The 16,476-nt window shown below is 41.0% G+C and overlaps 1 protein-coding gene across 33 annotated transcripts in view; it reads left to right on the forward strand.

Moving 5' to 3' along the window:
- The window catches only part of SLC35B4 (solute carrier family 35 member B4), a 187,869-nt gene that overhangs the window by 43,755 nt on the left and 127,638 nt on the right, over positions 1–16,476 (forward strand). For 6 of the 33 annotated variants that reach the window (XM_049714984.1, XM_049714972.1, XM_033432420.2 and 3 more), the window contains one exon: positions 8,335–8,504. The exons of the other annotated variants lie outside the window; for them this stretch is intronic. The gene's annotated coding sequence lies outside the window, so the exon portion shown is untranslated. The remainder of the gene's footprint in view (positions 1–8,334; positions 8,505–16,476) is intronic. 33 annotated transcript variants of the gene reach the window in all.

The raw sequence follows: 16,476 nt of genomic DNA on the forward strand, positions 1-16,476 counted from the left end.
GGATCGTTCTGTAGTTCCTAAGCTGCACCTACCCTGACCTACAAACCTGTTGAGCTCGTCCTGAGGGCCCTGATGGGGCACATCCCCTTGGGCTCAGTTTGTATAATCAAGGACCAGGTAGTCGGCACAGGTTTGATTTCAGACAACGGACCTGCTCTAGCTATGCAGATGGCAACTGGCCTGTCTCCCCTTCCTTTATCTGTTTCTGTGGCCTCTGTTTTGCCCAGACTCAGCATATACACAAGGTCAGCCCCCATTCACTGGTTTCCGTAAGAAAGCCAAGCAAACCAAGCATTTTACGGTTTTTAATAATATTAGTGAAGAAGAATCCCACTGTGTAACCCATGATCTCCCACCATCTTATCTTATTCTTCCTCCTTTTTACTCTCCTCTTTCCCATCTCCAAGACAAAATAAACACATAGATAAATAAGGTTTGCTTTCTTAAGCAGAGTAACTCTGGCTCTTTCTCTGAAACCTTGGCACCAGAGAACAGCTATGCTTCAAAGGAATTGACTACACACGTGAGCTTATCACGGCATTTTTCTCAAAAAGGCAAGTCTCTTCCTAAGATAAATTCTTGTAGCAGCTACTAAGAGGATAGCATTTTTTTTCATCTCATTGTGCCGGGGAACTGCAGCTGAGTGGAGTAAGTCATCTGTCACACAAACCATCCCCTCCTGGCTCGGACCCCAGGTGCTCATGGCTGAGCTCTGCAATAAAAGAGCAAGTCAAGTCTCCCAGAGTTTTTCATCATTATCGCCACAGGGCTCTGAGAACATAAGACACCGCCCTACTGGTCCCAGCAGCTCTGCAATGGTGGAAGATAGCACCAGGGACTTCAGAAGTGCCACAGGAAAACTCCTTTGCTCAGACAGTTAGGCCTTCAAATCAGACATCAGCTAGTGGCAGCCTCAGTGGGGACCCAGGTGGAGAATTCATGCCTAGATGTTCCTTTTGGAGTTGACGCAATCTGGCATCATCCAATGAACAGGAAAAGTAAAACTGTGCTGTGTAACCAAGATAACTAATGCATAGAATTCACATGAGCCACCCTCACTCCAAGATGCCTGGAATATTCTGGGAGGAATTTGAGCTTTAAAAAGATTAACTGCCCTAGGTTCTCAGCAAGGGGACCCATTGGGGTCTCTCTGCTAGATTTCTATCACGAATGGGAAATAATCAGTCAAATAAAACATGTGCTTTGTCAGTGTGTCTTCCATGGCACATAGTGTGGCTTGTCTTGCTCAAGTTTATTTAAGAATAACTTCAGGGCTTCCCTGGTGGCGCAGTGGTGGAGAGTCCGCCTGCCGATGCAGGGGACACGGGTTCGTGTCCCGGTCCGGGAAGATCCCACATGCCGCGGAGCAGCTGGGCCCGTGAGCCGTGGCCACTGAGCCTGCGCATCTGGAGCCTGTGTTGTGCAACGGGAAAGGCAACGGCAGTGAGAGGCCCGCGTACCGCCAAAAAAAATAAATAAAATAAGAATAACTTCAAAGTGTGGAGGAAAGAGAGCTTGGCTATCTTGGCCCTCTCTTGCCTTCTCTAATGCTATCCTGTCTCTCTTTCTTCTTCCTCTCTGTGGGACACAGATATGGAGACAAAGCTGCTTTTTTGCTGATCCAGGAAAGGGCAGAGTTAGTTCCATCTCTGATTAAAGATACTCATGAATTTTCATAACAAATTCCTTATCCCTCCATCTTTCCCACACCTCCCAGTCAACTCTGTTGATTCATGTGAGCTAAGATCTTGGTACCTTTGCATAATGGATGCTAAAAGCTACTTCTGTATGGTTAAAAGTCCTGTTTCTATAAACCTCAGATCGAGCCAGTGGCTTTATAGCCTGCTCAATCATATAATCATTTTTACAAAGTGTGAGGTAGAGCCCTTTCTTCTACTTACTCAACACTCATTCTGTTGTCATCAATATCCTTCTAATCTCTTTAAGTTGTAAATAGATGAGCCACAAATTGGGGAAGATAAGAAATCTACTGGAAGAGAGTTGAAAGTTCAGTGCTATTGTAAGCTTTACTTGGTGTCAATACCAATTTATTTCATCTAATGATCTGCATGGGGATAAGCATAAAGAGCGTAAGCATGTTTGCGCTCATGGTTATAAATCTTGTACTTGAGTTCACGGAGACCCTTTGGTCTATGCCTGACTCTCTCCCATTGCTCAAGGTTGTTTGCGCCTTCCCACGTGCATGGGAGCCACCAGACAGAGGTCACCCAGGTGCAGCAGGACCCCCTGACCTCATGCCATCTTCTCCTTCATCCCCACAACTCTGTGTCCTCCCTAGCACACAGGAATGATGTCCTCACTGGCTTCTCAAAGGCTGGATGTTTTAGCGTCAGCATCCTTTCTTTCTCCCAAAGCTGACTTGCCAGCGCTTCTCTGGACCATCCACTCTACCTGCCTTTTCTTCTTTACACCAAACTCCTATGGATTTTCTCTTCTGTGGGTTTATTAGTATTTTTAAACCAGCATTAATATGTATAGTTTTCCCCCATAGTGTACGTCATATAATTTTTAAATTCTCTCTTCCTGCCCCATCACATGCATACAGTGAAAACATTATACCCCATACTTCACCTGTTAGAATTCCTTTTGCCTATCACACTTACGTATTTTCAACTCATTTTCTACCACCCTGTGATGAGAAACTTAGACTTACCATGACCAAAGTCTTTTATACCAAGTAATATTGGCTACCATTTGTCTAGATCTGTGTAATACCTGATATAGAGACCAGGAACTTGGGAGTCTGTGTTTAAGGGACTTGTTTAACATTAGACTGCTAGCAAGTGGAGGAGCTGGGGCTAATTTCATGGTCTTTTTGACTCTAGGACACATTTTCTTAACCCATGGCCTGGTTACGGTGCAGAGTATTTGAAATCAGCACTGATACTAACATTTGGTTGTTGTACTACTCCCCCAGACTTTGAGACTCCCCATCTTTCCGTATAACACTTGTAATTTTAGGAAGGTTGGAGGGAACTTGTGCATTCTGTCCCACCTTTATTCTACTAGCCCCAGGCTTCCTGAGCCTAGTCAATCCCACTCAACAGTTTCACCAAGCCACACCCCTGATCATCAAAACTCCTATCCTTTCCTTCAGATGGTGGATGAAAGCAACCTGCTTTATTTTTAGACCTTAAGTATAAAACAAAACCTACTTGAGAAGCATTCTAGCGGTCACTTTAAAAATTGTTTACAAATGGTAGTGTTTGTCCTTGAACAATAAAGTTAAAATTTGAACACGATCTTCCAAGCCTGAAGATGAGAAAAACCTATGGACTGAAAATAACCAAAAGGATTTGAAACGGCTTGTGCATGCCAAATCCCTTTTGCGATTAAAATAGATTTTTTAAAATAAATAACAAAATTCAGTAAACACATATGATTCCACTTGAATAAGATCCAGAGATATTTATGGTTTAGGGTTTCACTGTTTTTCTGGGCTCGTTGAGGGACATTGAGCAATTTAGTTTCAACCTCTCTTTCTGTTGTTTGATTTGGAGGTCTGGGCATTAAAGAGGCAAAAATATCTAGAGCTGGGCTGAGTAGGTGTGAATTCCAGATTAATGACAATTAGTACTTTAATAAGGTATCAGGTTGAATAAGGTCCTTTTTATACTGATGTCACTCTGCTCTCAAAATAGCTTTTCTTCTGAATCTAGACTGTTCTGATGAATTTAGTATTATTAGAATGTTTTCAAAACGTTCTTAGCTACTCTCACCTGTTCAGATGAACCTTGTAATTACATTGCCAATTTCCCAAAAATAGTCCCATCAGCATATTGATTGGGTTTTTAATAAATTGATAAACTAATCTGGGAAAAAGTAACATTTTTACAGTATTCAGCCCTGTTATATAGGAGTATGCATATGTCTCCATCTTTTTAAAACTTAAATTTATAAGTAGTGAATATATTTTGCTGTTTCACCTCCAAAACTACACTAATTTTATGCTATTTTTAAAAAAAGTGATTTCTGCTTTTATCTCTGCCATTTTATTCCTTGTGTTTTCCTAACATTTGTTTTAATCTTATTTATTTTTTTAAATTGAAGTATAGTTAATTTATAAATATCATATTAGTTTTAGGTGTATAGCAGAACGATTCAGTATTTTTACAGATTATACTTCATTAAAAGTAATTACAAGATAATGGCTATAATTCCCTGTGCTGTACACTATATCCTTGTTGCTTATCTATTTTATACATAGTAGTTTGTACCTTTTAATCCCATCTTGCTTCTCCCCCTTTTCCTCTTCCACCGGTAACCACTAGTTTGTTTTCTATATCTGTGAGTCTGTTTCTGTTTTGCTTTATACATTAGTTTGTTTTACTTTTTAGATTCTACATATGAGTGATACAGTATTTGTCTTTCTCTGACGTATTTCACTAAGCATAATATTCTCTAGGTCCATCCATGTTGCTGCAAGTGGCAGAATTTCATTCTTTTTATGCCCAAGTAATATTCCATTGTGTGTGTGTGTGTGTGTATGTATACATACATATTTTTTTCCCCACATCCTCTTTATCCATTTGTCTGTTGATGGACACTTGGGTCGTTTCCATATCTTGGCTATTGTAAATAGTGCTGCTATGAACATTGGGGTGCATGTATTTTTTCAAATTAGTGTTTTTGGTTTTTCCAGATATATACCCAGGAGTAGAATTGCTGGATCATATGGTTGTTCTAGTTTCAGTTTTTTGAGGCACCTCCATATTGTTTTCCATAGTGGCTGCACCAATTTACATTCCCACCAACAGTGTACAAGGGTTCTCTTTTCTCTCCATCTTCACCATCATTTGTAATTTGTAGACTTTTTTGATGATAGCTATTCTGACAAGTGTGTGGTGATACCTCATTGTGGATTTGATTTGCATTTCTCTAATAATTAGCAACATTGAACATTTTTTCATGTGCCTGTTAGCCATCTGTATGTCTTCTTTGGAAAAAATGTCTATTCAGGTCTTCTGCCCATTTTTTGATTGGGTTGTTTTTTTGACATTGAGTTGTATGAACTATTCATATATGTTGGATATTAACCCTTTGCCAGTCGTGTCATTTGCAAATATTTTCTCCCATCTGTAGGTTGTCTTTTCATTTTGTCGATGGTTTCCTTTGCTGTGCAAAAGCTTTTAAGTTTAATCAGATTCAATTTGTTTATTTTTGCTTTTTTTGTCTTGGGAAACAGATCCAAGAAAATATTGCTATGATTTATGTCAAAGAGTGTTCTATCTATGTTCTCTTCTAGGAATTTTATGGTATCATGTCATATATTTAGGTCTTTAGTCCATTTTGAGTTTGTTTTTGTATATAGTGTGAGGAAATGTTCTAATCTCATTGCTTTACATATAGCTGTCCAGTAACTTACTGAAGAGACTGTTTTTCTCTACTGTATATTATTACCTCCTTTGTGGTAGATTAATTGACCATAAGTGATGGGTTTGTTTCTGGGCTCTCTCTTCTGTTCCATTGATCTGTGTGTGTGTTTTTGTGCCAGTACCATGCTGTTTTAATTACTATAGCTTTGTAGTGTAGTCTGAAGTCTGGGAGGGTGATACCTCCAGCTATGTTCTTTCTTCTCAAGACTGCTTTGGCAATTCAGGGTCTTTTTTGTAGTTCTGCATGAATTTTAGGATTATTTGTTCTAGTTCTCTGAAAAAATGCCATGGGCATTTTGATAGAGATTGTACTAAATCTGTAGATTGCTTTAGGTAGTATGGGCATTTTTAACAATATTTATTCTTCCAATCCAAGAGGACAAGGTATCTTTCCATTTCTTTGTATCATTTCTTTGCATTCTTATTATTCTTTTTTTTTCTTTTACAAAATAAAAAAAATTGTTTGAGTCTCAGTTAACCTATTGGTAGTGCTTTGGCTGCCTTCCATTAGACTTTGTATCTTCATAACTGATCTATTTTATGATTTTTCTCTTTAAACTTTTATTTGGGGTAAAAGAGGATGTGACCAGGGCTTCCCTGGTGGCACAGTGGTTGGGAGTCTGCCTGCCGATGCAGGGAACACGGGTTCGTGCCCTGGTCCGGGAAGATCCCACATGCTGCAGAGCGGCTGGACCTGTGAGCCATGGCCGCTGAGCCTGCGTGTCCGGAGCCTGTGCTCCGCAACGGGAGAGGCCACAACAGTGAGAGGCCCGTGTACCGCAAAAAAAAAAAAAAAAAAAAAAGAGGATGTGACCAAAAAATAATAACAATAGTAAAATTACCAATAGCTACTATGTATTGAGTGCTTATTATGTGCCAACCACTATAATAAGCTCGGTAAAACTCATTTTCTCCTCACAATATGCACAGAAGGTAGGTATTATTAATCCTCATGTCTTACAGATTAAGGAACGAAGGTTCAGTTAGTAAGCCAGAATGTGATGCCAAAGGTTCTGCATTATGTTTTCAATCCACATAATTTCCACTCATCTGAATTTATTGAGTTTGTCATTACAGTCTCGTATTTAAGTTCAGCATTGGTAATGCAGCATAGGTGCTTGATAGAATGCTGTTGAAACTTACAAGCTTTGAAGTAGATCTATCATTGGACATTCCTTTTGTCCTTATTTATATTGCCTCCCTCATCAAAGACTAAGAGGTTTATTAAAGTCTCAGTGATCATGCTTCTCTCTGTCTCCTGAATGTGCCTGGAACAACTAAGGCTTTTAAATTTAGTAAAGATCTGCCCCATCACTGAGCCTATTTTCCACAGTTTCAATTCTGTCCTTTATTGCCTCCAAAGTGAATTTTAAAAAAATTCTTTAAAAATGAATGAATGAATGAATAAATAAATAAACAAATAAATAAATAATTTCGCCTTTCGTTTCCCTGCAAGCCTATCTCCACTGTCTCCGTTTATTATTTCACCCTGTTGCCTTTTTTTTTTTTTTTTTTTTGCGGTACTCGGGACTCTCACTGTTGTGGCCTCTCCTGTTGCGGAGCACAGGCTCCGGACGCGCAGGCTCAGCGGCCATGGCTCACGGGCCCAGCCGCTCCGCGGCATGTGGGATCCTCCCGGACGGGGGCACGAACCCGCGTCCCCTGCATTGGCAGGCGGACGCTCAACCACTGCGCCACCAGGGAAGCCCCACCCTGTTGCCTTTTCATCTCAGCTTCTCCCATTACTTTATTCTGTTTTGTTAGAGCCCATATCTTCTTACATACCACTAACAATATCACATTACCCACTAAAATTTTCCTCTGATTTCAGAGAACTGCCCTCCCACTGAGCCATGGAAATCACACCCTTCTTTTTCCCCATGTTTTCTCTGTCTCTCTGTTTATCCCAGACTTGGTGCCTGCTAAGAGACAGGGCATGGGAGTATTGTTGGCCTTACTCTCCGCCCCTTTCCTGCTCTGTATTTGCCTTGAGTGTCAACGGGCAGTATCCCTTCCCTGGTTCCTAGGTCCTTCAGGCTTTTTGTACTTAACTTTGCTGAACAGGGATGGGACCTCTGCTCTCCCACTGCTCAACCTTCTTATGCTCTGACTAGTGTGAACAGTAAAAGACAGTCTATGCTTTCATGATGAATAGAGCTCTTCCTGTTTCCACCTTGGCTTCCAACAATTTTCCTCAAACATGGATCCAGAAATCCATGAGTTCTAGAAGGGTCTTAAAGTTCTGTCCTTTTACTTTTAGGATAATCCAAAAGCATTTATTATTATAAAGATTAATTTCTGTTTCAGTAATAATTTGCCAATGAAAGATATTTGCATAAAATTAGGTTTCTTTTTTTACATCACAGTTCTTAAAATTATGAGTCATTATTAGGATAATTAGCAAGATTGGATTAGATAATAGTATTGTATCCATGTCAGATTTCCTGATTTTTGATAAATATTTGTTATAAAAAGAGAAATTTCTTATCTCTAGGAAATAGACGTTGGAGTAATTATGAATGTGAATAAAGGCTGCAAACACCTTTCAAATGGCTCAGTGAATGTGTGTGTGTGTGTGTGTGTGTGTGTCTGTAGTAGGTTGGTAGATAGATTGATAGATGAGCAAATGGGGCAAAATGTCAACAATATGTTAACAATTGGTGAATCTGGGTAAAGGTTATATGGGAGTTCTTCGTATGTCTCACAATTTGTTTGTAAGTGTGAAATTATATAAAAATGAATTTTAAAAAAGCATCATGAATTTCATGGACCTTGGTCCACTAAGAGCTCTTGCAGTGTACAAGAAAAAAATTTTTCCCTTAAAAGTTATTCAAGTTGAGAAACATGAATAAATCCTCCACTCTCCCACTAGGTTGATCACTCATTTAAAAGTTATTCAAGTTGAGAAACATGAATAAATCTTCCACTGTCCTACCAGGTTGATCGCTGGATAGACCAATTTTAGAAACCCCAACTCTTTTACTTTCCTGCTTGGAATGTTCTGCTGGCTCCTAAGTACCGTGTTCCTAGCCTGGCCTACAAGACCCTCGTGACATAGCCCTTGCCCAGTCCCAACTGAGGCTACTCATTGAATTTAATTTACAAACAGTAAGTACTTGTGGCTTCCTGGGAGGACTCTGGTTTCACTCTTCTGTGCCTTTGGCCAGGTCACTCATGTTGTGCAAACTGCCACTCTCTAACTTGCTCTCCTTACACACCCTTCTCTCTTTAACGGGATAACTCTTAAGCATTTGTTAAAACCCAATTCAGAGAGTTCCTCCTCCAAGAAGCCTTCCTTGAATCCTCCCAGGCTAAGCGTGTCCACTCTGGGCTCCGAGAGCCCCCCGTGGGACCCTCCGTCACAGTCCTCTTACTACTCTCTTGTCTCCACTAGACTGTGAGCTCCAAGAAGGTAGAGAAGTCTGCTCTCTCTGTGCCCTCCACACCTAGCACAGTGACCAGGAACAGAGAGGACATCAGTTGACCTGAGGAGTAGAGAAGCTTAGCAGGTGGCTCCATTGGTGGGGTCCTGCCGTGTGTGCAGGAAGAGAGCATAGCTGCTTTGTGATGGATGAGTTAAAAAGTTCCAGAAAAATCTGCCTCCTTTGAATGTCTTCTGTGGTCTTTTTCCCACAGTGTTCGAAATTTCCACCTATTGTCCTTTGTTAGAAGTACTGATTCTAGAAAGATAAAGTTTAGCTACACTTATGTTTTCTGGTATGGATAACTTATTAGTATGCATTATAACAGCACCGATTATCATCATTAATGAGTGTCCTATAGGTTTGTAGAGCACCTTATGATTTATAAACGATGTAAGGTTCTTGAGGGTCTCAACTGTCTTTACATATATTTTCGTTCCTTCCAGCCAAGCCAAGTCCCTAAACATAGTAAGTACTCAATAAAAGGGTGTTGAATAAATAAATGAACGACTTTCACACGTTATCGTAATAGATGCTCACATAAAAATGCAAAGCCAGGAGAGATCGTGACTACAAACCTCCTGATATGATTTACCTAAAGGACTGCTCTCTTTGGAGTCAGACAGGGGGCTACCCCGATGTGCCACACTTGTCTCATGGGTGTGCATGTTCGCTCACAAACTGAGGCTGGAGAGAGTAAACTCTTTGAAGAGGAAGGACAATGATGCATTTATTTACCTGAGCCCAGAATAGGTGCTGAGATACCTCTTCTAAATCTCGCCGATTCAGCAAGGGGTTAATGGAAGCTTTCAAGCTGGCTAGGTAATTAACAGGATTAAATCTCTACCTGTCAATTAAGCCAATATATTTGAGTATAATGCTATTTAATTCTGTACGAGGAACAGTGCAATAAATCAAAGTTTACAGATGTCTTCAGCAAGCCCTTGATGGATGAAACACTAACTCAGAGGTGCATAGAAAATCTCAAATAAGATAACCTCCCATGTGATTAATATAGCTGTCTGCATTGGCATTGGCTCCAGCTGGTTCTAATCCGAACATGTTTAACATCACCTAGTTTATTGTGACAGATTTAGACACCCGAACTAACTAACCAGGCAAACGGTGCTTAATTATACTGACTCATTAAGGACCTCAGCAATAAAGCTGGGACATAGAATTAGGTGTTAATTCCCATCACACACAGTTACATACAGCACAAGCAGCCCAGTGCCCAGAGGGCCTTACAGGGTCTGGTGCACATAGCACAGAGTAGGGGAGCAATCCGATTCCTCTAAGGGACACTTTCCTTCTCTCTGTTCGATGGTGCTTGTTTGCGGGCCTCGTCCAGACCACCAAATGCGTATTACTCTTGGCAAGGGGAAAGAGCAAGTGGCTATGAATGTGTCTACGAACATTTCCCCATTAAAAAACAAAAAGAATTGAGGTTCAAGTCTTTTTTTATAAACAAAAGATGGTACATACAAACGTACATATGCATGACTGGAACTCTGTTGCTGAAGAGGCTAAACCAAATGCTTGTCAACCTTCTGGGTTTTTTCTGGAATGCAGTTCCAAAAGCATGGCCTTCTCAACAGGTATACAGGTTTGAGTTATCAAAAGTGGGCTAGAAACATCCAGATACAAAACTCAACTCCCAGTCCTGTTTCTAAGCTTAACTTACTCGGAGGGGACCTCTCTCTGTCCCAGATGAGTAGCAAAACGTGCATATGATGTTAATTTTTCCAATAGGATCAGATTGTTGGATTCCATCTGTGCTAATGTCACAGTGTAGCCATGAGGGGAGGGTCTCAGTCATTGCTTGCTGATTGAAGGATCCATCAGGTGTGACAAATGTGCAAAGATGGTGTGGGACAGAAACGAAGCAGAACAATAGTCCCTGCTCTCAGGACATGCTTCATTTATTTGGGGAGAGCAGCTCAATACATACTAAGAATCAGTTATGGTGTTGGCTGTACCTGAAATAAGAATTCAGGGAGGAGACGCCAGCGTGGGCTGGAGTTAACCAAGAAAACCTTCATGAAGAAGGTGAGTCTGAGATGGTTAAAGAAAGCGAAGGGTTCAGACAGACAGAGACAGTGAAATAGGATGTTCAAGATGGCAGATACAACACAGAAGTACGGAAGCAGGGAATGATGTGTTTGGTGAGGGAAGCCATGTGGGTTGCCTATTAGTGGTGGATGGGGTCCATGTGATTAAACCACCCAGACAGGTAGAAGCACCCAGAGAAGTCTGCGTCTAAAACCAATGGCAAGAGAGAGACATTTGATGTAATTAGATAAAGATGTGACAACATGAGAAGCAGGTTTTAAGAACCTTCATCCAGCAGGAGATGTGTACAGTGGACTGGAGAAAAACAAGATGAGCCAGAGCAGACAGATGGGAAGTTATTGCAAAATCTTGACCTCGGTAGTGATAGAAGAATTAAGACACAAGGGATCGACTCAGAAGAATCAAAAGAAAACATGACCCAGAACGTCTGTTTCTGTGACTGCAAAATGGAAATAGAGATAATCCACCCAAATGCTCACTTCTTAAACCTGGCCTAATTGTTCTCAACCAATCATGGCAATCTTATCCTTCTCACCAGTGATAGCTTCAGGATTGGGCATGTAACCACTTCTGGCCAATAAGAAGTAGCTTCTGGGAAATGTTTCCTCTCTTAAATGAGAAACACAAGCTGAGATGATCTCTTCTGGACGTCATCCTGTATGGATGTGGTGTCTGGATCTGCTGAACGACCTCGCTATCAGCTTTGGAAAATAATCTGAGTCCTTGATAACATGATTGAGCTGCTGGATGGGCTAGCCCGGAGCCCCACAAAGTCCCCAGGACCTCAGTAATGTGAGATAATTCACGTCCTGACTATTTCAGCTAGTTTGGGTTGGGGGTTTTTTTGCTACTTGCAGCCAAAAACATCCTGACTGATCCACAGTTCTATCTTCTTGAGCCGAGGATAGAAAACTTTTGTAATGCACTATACAAGGAAAACGTAGGGGGGAAAAGGAGGGGGAAGTAATGATTCAAAAGTTACAACACAATTTAAGACTTTAAAAAATAATAAATTTATTTATTTTTGGCTGCATAGGGTCTTCGTTGCTGCGTGCGGGCTCTCTCTAGTTGTGGCGAGTGGGGGCTACTCTTCATTGTGGTGCTCAGGCTTCTCATTGCGGTGTCTTCTCTTGTTGCGCAGCATGGGCTCTAGGCACGTGGGCTCAGTAGTTGTGGCTTGGGGGCTGTAGAGCGCAAGCTCAGTAGTTGTGGCTTGGGGGCTGTAGAGCGCAAGCTCAGTAGTTGTGGCACACGGGCTTAGTTGCTCTGCAACTAAGATCCGCATGTGGGATCTTCCTGGACTAGGGCTGGAACCCGTGTCCCCTGCACTGGCAGGCAGATTCTTAACCACTGCACCACCAGGGAAGTCCAAGACTTGTTTTTAAGTCATTTCATGAGTCTATTGCTAAACAAAACAAAATTTTGATTATGGCACAACAAACTTAGATTCTTTATTCCTCAGAGTCACTAAAATTGGTACCTTCCTTCCATTCCCACCAACAGAGATGCCACTAACTCAGATGGAAATCAGTGCCTTCCTGCTTACCTTGTGGGAGTAATTATTAATGATGGCAACTTATATTTTGATTATTCTTTATGAACGCTGTGGGATGGTGGCTGAGATTTTAACTTCTAATATTCTGTGTGATTTCAGTTCATTGTGAGCATTGACTCTAGCTATAGCAAGCTAAAAGCCCACACTGTGCCAGTTAGGATAAGCTAGGTGAAGCTGCAATAACAACATGAATATCTCAGGGGCTTAACAATAAACATTTCCTTCTCACTCACACAAAGTCCACTTTGAATCTAGAAAACTCTCTGGGCAGCTGTCCTCCATGTGGTGGCTCAGGGGTACCAGATACTCTTATGACTCTCCCCACACAGGCTTCCAAGATCATCATGGTAGGAGAAAAGAGGGCTGAAGTTTCTCACCCCAGCAAATAAACTTTCAGCCCTGGTGAATGACACCTCAGTTACAGCCCATTCACCAGCACTAAGCACATGGTCTGCCCAACCGCCAGGAGAGCAAGAACATGAAACCCACCCACATGCCCCCAAAGAGAGGAGAACTAGGTATGGGTGAGCACCAGAGCTTCTGTCACGCGTCCTAATATGTGATGCACCCTACACATGCCCTTTTTTTTTTTTTTTTTTGCGGTACGCGGGCCTCTCACTGTTGTGGCCTCTCCCGTTGTGGAGCACAGGCTCTGGACGCGCAGGCTCAGCGGCCATGGCTCATGGGCCCAGCCGCTCCGCGGCATGTGGGATCTTCCCGGACCGGGGCACGAACCTGTGTCCCCTGCATCAGCAGGCGGACTCTCAACAACTGCGCCACCAGGGAAGCCCCACATGCTCTTTTAGTTGTAAAGTTCTTTTTGAAATTTTTTTATTTTGTAAAGATTTGTTTTATTGAAGTATAGTTGATTTATAATGTTGTATTAATTTCTGCTATACAGCAAAATGATTCAGATGTATATATACATTCTTTTTCATATCCTATTCCATTATGGTTTATCACAGGATGTTTAATATTGTTCCCTGTGCTACACAGTAGAACCTTGTTGTTTATCCATCCTATATATAATAGTTTGCATTTGCTAATCCCAAACTCCTAATCCATCCCTCCCTGACCCCCCTCATCCTTGGCAACCACAGGTCTGTTCTCTATGTCTGTGAGTCTGTTTCTGTTTCTCTGATAAGTTCATTTGCGTCATACTTTAGGTTCCACATATAAGTGGTATCATATGGTGTTTGTCTTTCTCTTTCTGACTTATTTCACTTAGTATGATAATCTCTGGGTCCATCCATGTTGCTGCAAATGGCATTATTCCATTCTTTTTTATGGCTGAGTAGTATTGCATATTGTATTGTATATATGTACCACAGCTTTATCCATTCCTCTGTCGATGGACATTTAGGTTGTTTCCATGTCTTGGCTATTGTGAATAGTGCTGCTGTGAACATAGGGGTGCATGTATCTTTTTGAATTATAGTTTTGTCTAGGTATTTGCCCAGGAGTGGGATTGCTGGATCATATGACAACTCTAATTTTAGTTCTTTGAGGAACCTCCATGCTGTTTTCCACAGTGACTGCACCAATTTACATTCCCACCAACAGTGTAGGGGTGTTCCCTTTTCTCTACACCCTCTCCAGCATTTGTTATCGTAGGCCTTTTAATGATGGTCATTCTGATGAGTGTGAGATGGTACCTCATTGTAGTTTTGACTTGCATTTCTCTAATAATTAGAGATGTTGAGCATCTTTTCATGTGCCTGTTCGTCATCTATGTGTTCTTTGGAGAAATGTCTATTTAGGTCTTCTGCCCATTATTTGGATTAGGTTGTTTGATTTTCTGTTATTAGGTTGTATGAGCTGTTTGTGTATTTTGGAAATTAAGCCCTTGTCAGTCACATCATTGCAAATATTTTTTCCCAGTCTGTAGGTTGTCTTTTCATTTTGTTTATGGTTTCCTTTGTTGTACAAAAGCTTATAAGTTTCATTAGGTCCCATTTGTTTATTTTTGCTTTTATTTCTGTTGCCTTGGGAGACTGACCTAAGAAAACATTGTTATGATTTATGTCAGAGAACGTTTTGCCTATGTTCTCTTCTAGGAGTTTTATGGTGTCATGTCTTATGTTTAAGTCTTTAAGCCATTTTGAGTTTATTTTTATGTAGGGTGTGAGGGTGTGTTCTAACTTCATTAATATATGCAGCTGTCCAAAAGTTGTAAAGTTCTGAAGGGCATTGCCCCATCCTGCTAATTAGGGTCTGAAGAGAACTAAAAGGTCTTTAATAAAATGAACATGACTTGGGAATCTGAACCACTCCCATATGACTCTGGTCTTGATGGACATTCAAAGTGCTGCCTTTCATTATTATTAGGTCTCCTCACTTGAACAGTTGTCCACCTTGACTATTGTCTTCCCTGTGATTCCTAATTCCCTGACCTCAGTACCTGTATGGAAAATATAATCAGGGAAACAGAAAGACAAGTTGGAACTGAATCTAGCTTGAGTGGGAGGGGTACTGGGAGTAACATACCCAAGGAAGTCAGATATCTCAGACTTTTAAAAGCTGTACCACGTGGGAAATGTCCTAGATTAGACAGGCTCTGCTCCACGTTCTCTTATTGACAAACTATGAAATGCTGTCAGTTGCTTTGCGAAGGGACGTAATGCAGTGTGGTAGATTTCCCCCAGATTTCTCAGTATTTGGAGCAAAGAAGCTGTTCAGAAAAAGTCACCTTTCGGTCCTATGGGCTTCACGTAAGCAGGAGAATTTCTTTAACCAAATTCTTGAGGCACAGCCTTCAAAATGTCACTTCTACTTGATAGTTAATTGGCATCATATTTTACCAAAATCTTTGAGTTTCCCTAGCAATCTTTCTTTAAGATGGTTAATAAAAATATAAAATAGTTCTCTCTGAGGTTGGGGAGATTTCACTATTTATATTTCTCTTAGACGAGTCCAACAGAAATGTTGCTCAGATATGAGTGTGTGAATGAGCCAGTTGGAGGTGGTAAGGGGGGTCCCTCTGCTCTGCCCCCTCCTCACATTGTCACCTCTGACCTCTTTTGCTGCTCTTACTAGCTCCTCCTCCCCAAGGACTGACCAACCAGAGAATAGGACACTCACTGAGCTGCATATTGGGATATCTGCATCTTGAGCCAGTATTGTGGGCTCTACTATCTCTCCTCCTGATTCTTGGGGGTTTAACTAACCGTCAATAAAGTGAAAAGCTGATGGAAAGAGAGACCCATCTTGATCCGTTCTCCCACTGCAAGCAGCTAGCCTAGCCACAGCCTCTACAGAACAGGAAGTAGACAGAAAACTCCCAGAACAATCTCTAAAAAGCATCTAGTCTATGTTTAAAGAAGGTTAATCTGCTGGATATGTCACAAGGATCTACTACAGTGTCTGCCACTTAATAGATGCTCGCTAAACACTTTTTAGAAAACAAATAGCTGAGTAGGTAAATTGGATTTGCATCTGATAATTTTTTTCTCTCTCGTAATGTAAACAAGCCTGTTTTGAATCCCAGCCGCACTTTGTGGCTTTGGGGAAATTATTTAGCCTCTCCAAGATGAGTTTTCACTTCTGTAAAGTGGAAATGATGATGATGATGATGGTAAATACCTCCCAGTGCTTTTGGGAGGACCAAATGAGGTAAAGTCTACAAAACTCCTGATAAGTAATCATAATAATGCTATGATAATAATGATAATAAACCTTAAGTGAGCTCTCCACCCTCTTTCCACAATCAGTGGGTTTGGCTGGAGCACTTTTTGGTCATTCCTATCAGAGATCCTAATAATAGCAGGGCGCTAGTTTATTAGGTGATGGTGAGTTTGCCCCACACCCTTTGTTATTAGAATTTCAGTTCTGTCATCAGTCATCTGGTAAACCAAGTCAGCTTCTATTTCCTAGCTACCTTTTCCAGTTTTTATTTGACAAAAGAAACCCAGGAGAGAACTAGTCTTGGTTTTGTTTGTTTGTTTCCATTTTTAATTATTTTTAGGTAGATGATACATTGGGTCAAATATCAAAATGAATAAAAAGTCATACATGGAACAAGCTCATTCTC

The sequence above is a fragment of the Orcinus orca genome, chromosome 9 (genome assembly GCF_937001465.1).
Source record: "Orcinus orca chromosome 9, mOrcOrc1.1, whole genome shotgun sequence".
NCBI classification, from domain to species: domain Eukaryota; kingdom Metazoa; phylum Chordata; class Mammalia; order Artiodactyla; family Delphinidae; genus Orcinus; species Orcinus orca.